This window comes from Chrysochloris asiatica, unplaced genomic scaffold, assembly GCF_000296735.1.
Source record: "Chrysochloris asiatica unplaced genomic scaffold, ChrAsi1.0 scaffold00442, whole genome shotgun sequence".
NCBI classification, from domain to species: domain Eukaryota; kingdom Metazoa; phylum Chordata; class Mammalia; order Afrosoricida; family Chrysochloridae; genus Chrysochloris; species Chrysochloris asiatica.
Genome location: NW_006408960.1, coordinates 677,532 through 687,020, shown reverse-complemented (window position 1 = coordinate 687,020; position 9,489 = coordinate 677,532).

Below are 9,489 nucleotides of genomic sequence, written 5' to 3'. Positions count from 1 at the left end.
CTATCACAGACAGCATTGTACTTCGTGACTTATCTGGATATGTTCTTTTTGATGATGAATGCAACACCATTCCTCTTCAATTTGTCATTCCCGGCACAGTAAACCATGTAGTTGTCAGATTCAAAATGGCCAATACTAGTCCACTTCAGCTCACTAATACCTAAGATACCGATGTTTATGGGTTCCATTTCATTTTTAACAATTTCTAATTTTCCTAGATTCATACTTGTACATTCTATGTTCTGATTATTATTGGATGCTTACAGCTGTTTCTCTTCATTTTGAGTTGTGCCCCATCAGCAAATGAAGGTCCTGTGGGCTTTTTTCTCATGGGCTTTACTCCATTCACGTCATCACAGTCAGCTCTACTTTGAGGAGGCAGCTCTTCCCCAGTCGCGTTATGAGTGCCTTCCAACCTGAGGAACTCATTTTCTGGTACTATATCTGACAGTGTTTCTCTGTTATTCATAAGGTTTTCAGTGACTAAGTATTCAGAAGTAGTTTGTCACCCCTTCTTCCTAGTCTGTCTTCATTTGGAAGCTCATCTGAAATCTGTCCACCATGGGTGACCTTGCTGGTATTTAAAATACCTGTGGCGTAGCTTCTAGAATCATAGCAACTCACAAGCCACCACAGTATGACAAACTGACAGGCGAGTGGTGAAGAAAAAAAATAGTGGTAGGGAAGTCAGGTAAACATTACAAGGAAAACGAATGCAATAATAAAAAAAGAAAGAAAGACACTAAAATAAAAGCTAGGAAGAGAAAAATAGAAAAAAATCCAATAAGCAGAATTATTGTTGCTGGTGTTTTAGTTCCTTCAAGTCAACTACAACTCACAGTGAGCCTGGGTAGGGTTTCTGAGGAGTGGCTGGTGCATTTGAATCACTGACTTATGGTTCAAACCAACCTGGTGATCCTGTGCATTCATTATCCCACTCCAAAGTAAAACTAGGAAGGGGAAAAAGAAAAGAGAGAGAATAATAAAACAAATTGAGAGAAAAGATTTTTTTAAAGAGAAAGAAGGGACAAAAGTAGAAAAAGAAGAGAAAGAAAAAAGAAAATCAGAGAGAAAATATTAAAAAGATAAAAACACAAGGGAAGCGGAAGAAAATAAAGGAGAAAAGTGGAGCAGAAACAGATAATATTCTGAAAGGGCTAAGAGGCAGAAGTGAAATTAATGGAAGGCCATATTAGTGAGTTTGAAGACAGATCTCTAAATTCTAATCTGCTGGAGGAACAATCAGAAAAAAGAACCAAAATTTCCTAAGAAAGCCTAAGAATTATGTGGGATATCGTCAAGAAAAATAATTGTGCGTGATTAGAATTCCAGGACCCAGAGGAGAAATCGGTGTGGTGGTGGGGGGGCAGGTCTGGGGTCTGGGCAGGGCACCCTGTATGGCTGGGCAACCTCTGTGTCAGCCAAGACGCTCTGAAGTGTGGGAGGGGGGATGGAGGGATGGGATGCCTGTACCTAGGTGGAGTTCCCATAGGCCTAGATGTTGTCTGCAGTCAGTGGACTGGACTCAGAAGGTGGATGATTTCAGAGTGTTTGTTCCTGGAAGGAACTGTTTCAGGCCCAGGGGGTAGCTGGGGACAGGGTGGCTGCTTATGGAAAGAGTTCTTGTTCCCCTAGGGGTGGCCAGGAATGGCACTGTGTGTTCTGCGGGTTTGATGAGGCCAAGTTCAGAGTCCTGCAGGTGTCAGGGAAGTGCAGCCAGCTCCCAGTCCACAGGGCACTATAGACCTCAGGCAGAGCATGGGCTATGCAGGGTGTCATCAGCCAATGAGTGGGTGAGAGTGGAGGCTGGACACCAGGAGGGGATGGGGAACAGAGGAAGAGCCCATCTTTTTCATTGCCAGCCACTGAAGTGTATTTGTGTTGTCAGGCTGTTCTTGATGGAACGTTGCTGGCCGCCCTGCATCAGGCCAGCTGACAGGTCCCCATCTGTCTCCTCTCACTGCTTTTGTTTAGCTTCGTCTCCTAGTTGGTATTTAATCCAGTTCTCTATGAAGCTCAGGGTTCCAGGGTTATCGTTTGGGTCCGTTTCACTTGGTCTCTCAAGTCTTTGTTTTAGAGGGTCTGTGCCTCGTGGCGGCCTAGTCTGCCGTCTTGCCGGAAGTCTGGATACCAGTTTCTTATAAAATATATGACTTGGAGATATTTTCTCCTATTCTGTGGATTGTCTTTGTACTTATTTTCTTTGTCCTTTGGTATTTTCTGTTGTCCTTTGAAGCACACAATGTTAAATTTTGATGAAATCTCATTTGTGTGTTTCCTTTTGTTGCTTGTACTTAAGGTGTCATGGCCAAGAAGCCATTTTCAAATCCATGTCTTGCTGTCTGTGCTTTCTTCAGAGAGTTTTATTGTTTGGGCTCTCACACGTAAGCTTCTGATTCAGTGAGTGAAGTTTTGTATATGGTGTGAGGTAGGTATTTACCTTCATTCTTTTGCATATAGAGATCCAGCTGTCCTCTCACCTTTCGTTGCCATTTTGGAAATAAATCTTGTATTTTGGAATGATTTTAGAGTTGTAGAAAAGTGGCAGAGATAGTACAGAATTCTAGTACTTCCTTTTTAATGGAATCCTGGTTTTCTACTTTGGGGTTGAGTTATACCTTATTATATAGCCATCTCTTGACCTGGTAGAAATTTACATCATTGTCAGGTTTTTGGTCTTTCAGATTTTTCTTCAATGATCAGTGTTACCTAAAAAAAAAAAAAAAACAAGTAGTAAGTTGTTTATTCAGAGCTCCTTTTTATTTATAAAGTCACCGCTGTCTTATGGTAATAGAAAATAGACTAAAATGATATAGAGTTATATGAACCATATGTTTAATTTAGAGGCACTTTTTAAAATCAGAAAATGAGGCAGTCTAAATAACATTAGCATAAAATAACTTTGAGAAATGTTTTTTTTTTGAGCAGTAAGTTCCTATATTCACAGAACTCTCTGCCTTCTGACCCTAGGCTGTTTGGCTCTTGAGTCCCCTGATGCACGCCCAGGATCACACCTTGCCATATATCGAGTCTGCACTCCTCTGTTCCCGACGACATCAAGAATGTTTGTGAAACATTCCAGTGACCTGCCGGAAAGTTCAAGTTTGTGGTGGGTGGAAAATGTTCTCCAAGATCCCAATGGTTTCCCAGCTATTTGGCCAGTTTTTTTGTTTTTCTTCTTCTTTCTTTTCAAAGATATTCTTCTCACTTTGGACTCTGAATTGGAACATTGTCCCCTTGAGGAGTGCCTGGAGGGTCTATTTCTGGAACTAAGATGAAATCCTGTCCCCCATAGATAAAAAGAATACATCTAGAGCCTTCTGTCAAATTGGAATCCTTTCACTAAGCCTTTATGGGTACCTGCGTCTGGATATTTTTTGGTTTCTTTTTAAGAACAGTCTGGTTAGAATCATTCAGATGTGTGGGGTTTTTTATCATTTTTACCTGGAGATCTGAGCAGACCGCTTGTCCTGTAAGTGTGACACAGCCTTTCATTTGGACAGTGTTTCTACAGAAGGACCAGTGAGGGGCCTAGCCTCCAAATTCCATTCTCATCCTGACAGGTTTCTGCTCAGCCTCTTGGTGTAGCTGGGCTTGTCCTCAGGACTTCAAAGAGCAGGTTACCTATAATGGAAACAATGACTTTTCCTGTTTAAACTCTTAAACTGTCATCGAGCAGGATGAGACGAGTTCAGAGTGGTAGTACTGATTCCCACGGGAGAAGGGGCTGCGTGGGGGTCCTGTGTGAAATGTTGCTTTGCCTTGAAGCACTTTGTGAAACAAAGTCACTTCGGGACCACCGGTAACTGTACAGTTGCTGGAATGAGTGATTCACGTGGTGCTAGCGAAGACCATGTTCTAGAGGCTGGCCTTTCTGGGTCTCCTTTTTCAAGTTGGTGATTTTGAGGTTGAAAACCAGTTAGCCCTGTCCTAGGAAACATGGTGATTTCCACATTCCGCATCTTTGAGAAGGGGTCCTGGATTACTAACCAATGGGGCCGGCGGTTGATTGCCTACATCCTAGAGCCTATGGGATTTACTTGTTGTGTTTTTGAAATCTTGACTTGTATGTAAACCTGGAGGGGAAGTAAATATGCAGGCTTTTACAACTAAATAGCAGTGAAAATAAAAGCTTGTTTCTATTAAAGGATCGTTTGCTTACACATTTTTTTTATCAAGAAGCCAACTTGAACTTGAGTCGGTTCAAATTACTCTTTGGAAACCACCTAGGATTCACTTTGAAGGTTGTCAGATTTTTTTTTCCCCTTTTGGATTTTGCTAAATAAATGATTGATACAGTTGGTGAGATATAGCTGGTGCTTGAATCACTGAAGAGTGTCTGAGATTATGGTGGGGGTTTTGCTTTGCTTGAGGCAAGTGAATGGTGTGGGGGTAACCTTGTATTCACATCGGCACTGCGGTCACAAGAAAGCAGTGCGTTTGTTCATTATGGGGGTGAATCGGGTTCTAAGAATAGAATGCTGTCTTGAGTTTTTTGTTTCAATTGTTGTATTTTTCTCTTGAGGACTAATACCTCATTGTTCAGTTCTGAGCATTGTTAGCTTTTCAGGATGCAGTAGGAGGCTGCCAGTATCCCTGGGTGGTACAGGGAGACTGGAAGGGGTACCTTGGAAGAAAGACCTGGCAGTCGACTTCTGAAACATCTACGTGCTGCACATGGGGTCACCAGGAGTTGGAGTACCTCCACGGGAACTGGGTTTTCAATCCATAAATGCCCTCTACTGCTTGCTCTGTGTTACATGTGACGTGGGTTTCCCACATGGAGAATGAAAGGAAAGCAGCAGTCTGGAACGCCTGTCTTTGCTGTGTTGTGTTTTGGGGGTTCATATGTGAAGCTCACTTTGGTTCTTCTGCTCTAGGACAGTGGTCCAGACCACAGCTTATAGACCAAGTCCGGTCCGTCACTTGTTTGTGTGTAAATTAATTTTTACTGAAACACAGCCATTGACTATGGCTGTTTTTACAGTCCGTCAGCAAATATCAGTCATTAACAACAGAGACCATTGGGCTGCAAAACTGAAAATACTGACTACCTGGCTGCTTACAGAATCTCAAGGTGCCCATCCCCCATAAAGCCACCCAGATGGAATCAGCACCATCACTGGTCATTGTCCTCTTGTTTTTTCTTTCCCCGCTGCTCTTGTGTGTATGTTTGTGTGGTGAAAAACACCCAGCAATTCATAAGCAAATCCAACAACTTCCACCTGTACAATTCAGTGATATTGATTGCATTCTTCAAGTTGCGCAACCCTTCTCGCTATCCATTTCCAAATTATCCCACCACTATTAACATAAACTCCATGCCCCCTAAGTAAAAGCTCCCCCTTTATCCCCTTCTTCTGACTCCCTGTAACCACTAAGCAGCTTTGGTGTCTATGCGTTTTCCTAGTGTAGTTATTTAATAGGTTGTTAAGTGTCATCGAGTTGGTTCCAATTCATAGTGACCTTGTATAGCATTTGTTGAGCAGCTGGTGGGTTTGAACCACCGACCTTGTGGTTCGTAGTCCAGTGCTGATCCTACAGCACCACATCAGGAGTCCAGATCTTTTATAGAAGTGGGGTCATACAGTGTGTGCCTTCTTGTGACTGACTGACTTGTTTTCAGGGCCCATCCACGTTGTGGCATGCACCCGGACTTCATTTCTTTTATAGCTGAGAGTATTTGATTGTATGGGTGATCTGCTGGTGGGCATTTTGCTTGTTTCCACCTTTTGACTATTGTGGACTTGATTTTTTTTTAACACACACATTTTCATTTTCAAACACGTTTCTCAATTTTGCTTAAAATCTGGCTAGCCATTTTCAAGGGATGTGGCTAGTAGACCCACACCCGATTTTGTTTCTCTGGATGGGTGGGGAAAGCTCCCTCTTGGGCTCCTGGAGACGCCTCAGAGCAGCTCACACAAACGTGATGAGCTTGGATCTTAGAAGTGTAGTAGTTAGATTTCAAAAGCGAGAGGAACCGCCATTAGTGATCATTTTCCTTTCTATTCAATCATTTCATTATCTCCTTCTTAACCAAATGTAAGTTTATGAAGTACTCAGCAAACCTCCTGATGTTTTCTTGTTGATGATCCTGTGTTGATGAAGGGCGTGTGCTGTTTGTGCATCAAGTAAAAGGCCTGCTATTAAAGAAACAAAGATGGAAATTATATTTGGGTCTGTTTTCCCCATTCCCTTGATTACCAGTGCTCTGTAAAGAAAGCAGTTGATGTGCTCCAAGCTCCTCACTTCTCTTGAGAGTTCCTGGAAATCAGAGCATTGGTAATCACAAGGATTCTTAGATGAGAGATCAAGTAAAGGCCCTATGGTTAATGCGCTGGACTTCAAAGTCAGTTTGAATCATAATGTTGGCGGTTCAAGCTCACCAGCCGTTCCTCAGAAATCCTATACAGGGTCGCTATGGGTCAGAACTAACTCAATGGCACTTAACAACAACAAAAACCATTGACTTTTGAGTAAGTTCAACTGCTGGCGACCCCATGTGTGCCAGTAAAGAACTATGCTCTTTATTTTTTTGAGTGTTTTTGACAAGTGATGTTTTCTGGTGGGGAGTCAGTAAATCACCATACCTTTCTTCCAAGGCACTTCTGGGTGGACTGGACCTCCAGCCTTTCTGTTAATAGTTGAGTGTGTTCACCATTTGCACCCAGGGACTACAACCAATTGCCTTTGACTCCCAGCTCATGGCGACCCCATGTGAGTCAGAGTGGAACTGTACCCCCATAAAATTGCCAGTGGCTGATCTTTTGGAAATGGAATATGAGGCCTTTCTTTCTTCCAACGTGCCTCTGGGTGGACTTGAACTTGTAACCTTTCCGTTAGCAGCTGAGCACTTAACCATTTGTACTACCCAGGCACCCCATAAATTAATTGTTTCTAGCAGTGTTGGTACTTTTATGAGGAAACCTGGCCGGCAGGGTGTGTGAGACCGAGAGGAGCTAACCACATGTCTGGCTTTTAGCGATAGTAGTTGTTTGCTTCTCTCTTGGACTGAGAAAATGCTTCAAGGCCTTTGTTAAGAATCTGTGCAGTTTAGGAAAGCCCATGAGGGTGTTGCAAAGGTCTTTGTCTCTGAGTGCTGCATGTTACGATATTTGTGTTGTGGCGTGCTAAATAATACCCCAGGTTTTGTAAGGCCCAAAACTTAGATAATTTGCAGAACTCTTTAAAAAAAAAAAAAAAAGATATATATATTTTTTAAATCCCAAATAGGAAATTACTGCAGGACCTCAGAAGGGACCCATGAAAGTTGGCTGCAGTCACTTCCTGGAATGGTGGCCACTTCTGGCAAGAATTATCCTGGTAGGGCAGTCCCAGGCAGGTTTATCCAGCGACTCACCATCTTCAGCATGGCTGCCTGCCATGAGGCTGACTTCTTTCATAGTCTCAACTGGTTGCCTTCATTCCAGCTATCACATCCAGCGTCCCCTTGTGGCTACATCCAGAATGAAGAGGCCATCTCTTCATTGGGTCTGTGTCTGAAAGCGTAGACACCTCATCCAGGACCACCCTCTTCTCCAACAGGTGTCCCTTTAGATCTTGTTCATGTGAACTAAGTGATCCCAGGTACACGTGCATTCCTTTGACCTACCACGGCTCCTACACGTCACACAGTAATACAGCACTTCATGTGAACTAAGTGATCCCAGGTACACGTGCATTCCTTTGACCTACCACGGCTCCCACACGTCACACAGTAATACAGCACGTCGTGTGAACTAAGTGATCCAGGTACACATGCATTCCTTTGACCTACCACGGCTTCCACACGTCACACAGTAACACAGCACGTTGTGTGAACTAAGTGATCCAGGCACACGTGTATTCCTTTGACCTACCACGGCTCCCACACATCACACAGTAACACAGCACATACCACACATGGCCCTGCCACACAGCATCCAGCTTAGGCTCTTTCAGATGGAAGGACTTCTGCTGGCTCACGTCTGCTGGCCTCCCCTTGTGGAAACTCACCCAGATAAGAACATCTTGTGAAGCCGGGTGGCCTTGATAGGACACGCCAGCTCTGAGATTGGCTTTTCAAAAAGTGAACTGGTGTTGCCAGCCTGCGGGGGAAGGGACATGGGAGCTGGTGTGGTTCCCTGTTGGACCACTTGCCATCAAAACTGTACTCTAATCAGCGGCTCAGTGGCCTTGGTAACCTTGGTGTGTGGACGGTTCAGGAAAGACCAGAAAAGTTTTGTTAAATGTCTTGGTTTTGTGTGTGGGTCGGTCTGTAAGAGTCATGTGTCTGTGTGTGTATTGTTTGGCATGTTTTGGTGTGTGAATGTGAATGGAACATATGTGGTGGGTGTGGATGACTTTGTGTGTGTCTGTGCATGTGTAATGTGGTGTGTGTGTGTGATATTACATATGCATATGTTGTTGCTAAGTGCCGCCGAGTCAGTTCCAAGTCATCACGACCCTGTATAGGGTTTCCGAGGAGTGGCTGGTGAGCTTAAACTGCTGACCTTACGGTTCAAACTGACCTTGCAGTCCAGCGTATTAAGCCACAGCGCCACACCAGGACATGTGTGATGTTATATTGGTGAGCACAGTGGCTCCATAAGATAAGCATTGGACAGCGAACCACAACAGCAGCAGTTTGAATCCACCACCCTCTCCACAGGAGTAAAATGAGGCTTTCTGCTCCCACAAACATTTAAAGCCTCGGAAACCCTATACAGGGTCCCTGGGAGTTAGAACTGACCAGTGACACACGAGGTGTGATGTGGTGTGCCGTGTGTGTGCTGTGTACAGCCTACTACAGAGCCTGGCTTGCTGCTCTCTCGTGAACTGCGTGTTCTTTTTAGTGAGTTCAGAGGAGCTGCGCTTCCCGAGCCCCAACCCCAACCCAACCCACTGCTGTTAAGTTGGCTCTGACTCTTAGCAACCCTGTAACAGAGAACTGCCCTGTAGGGATCCAAGACAGATCTGTACAGAAGCAGACTGTGATATTGTTCTGCTTCACAGCGGCTTCTGGGTTCAAACCACCAAACTTACCGTTTGCAGCTGAGCCCTTAACCACTGCACCACCAGAGTATGCCAGGACCTAATACTCACTGCCTTTATTCTGCAAGGCTACTCGAGGCCGTTAGGAATATTGACATCAACTTGCTGTCTCCACAGGAAATGAACGCCGGTCCAGGGAAGTGACTTGTCCAAGGTCACATGGAGGTAATCAGTAGAGGTGGTATGAACCCCACCCCCTTGGTCCTTCTCCCTCATCTGCTCTGCTGCCTCCTTACCTGGGATCCTTCGGGCAAGTTGCAGACCAGCTGTTTTTCATCGGGTGCTGACAAGAGTTCAGTGAGCTGGTGTGAAATCCAGCACATAGTAGGTCTGCAAGATGCTAGTCACTGCTATGGCCCCTGCTTGACACATTACAGAAGTCCGAACTTGCTGGGTTTCCTAGAGGTAGCGTGGTGCCTGCGTCGGTGGGTGACAAACAGTTTATACTTGACT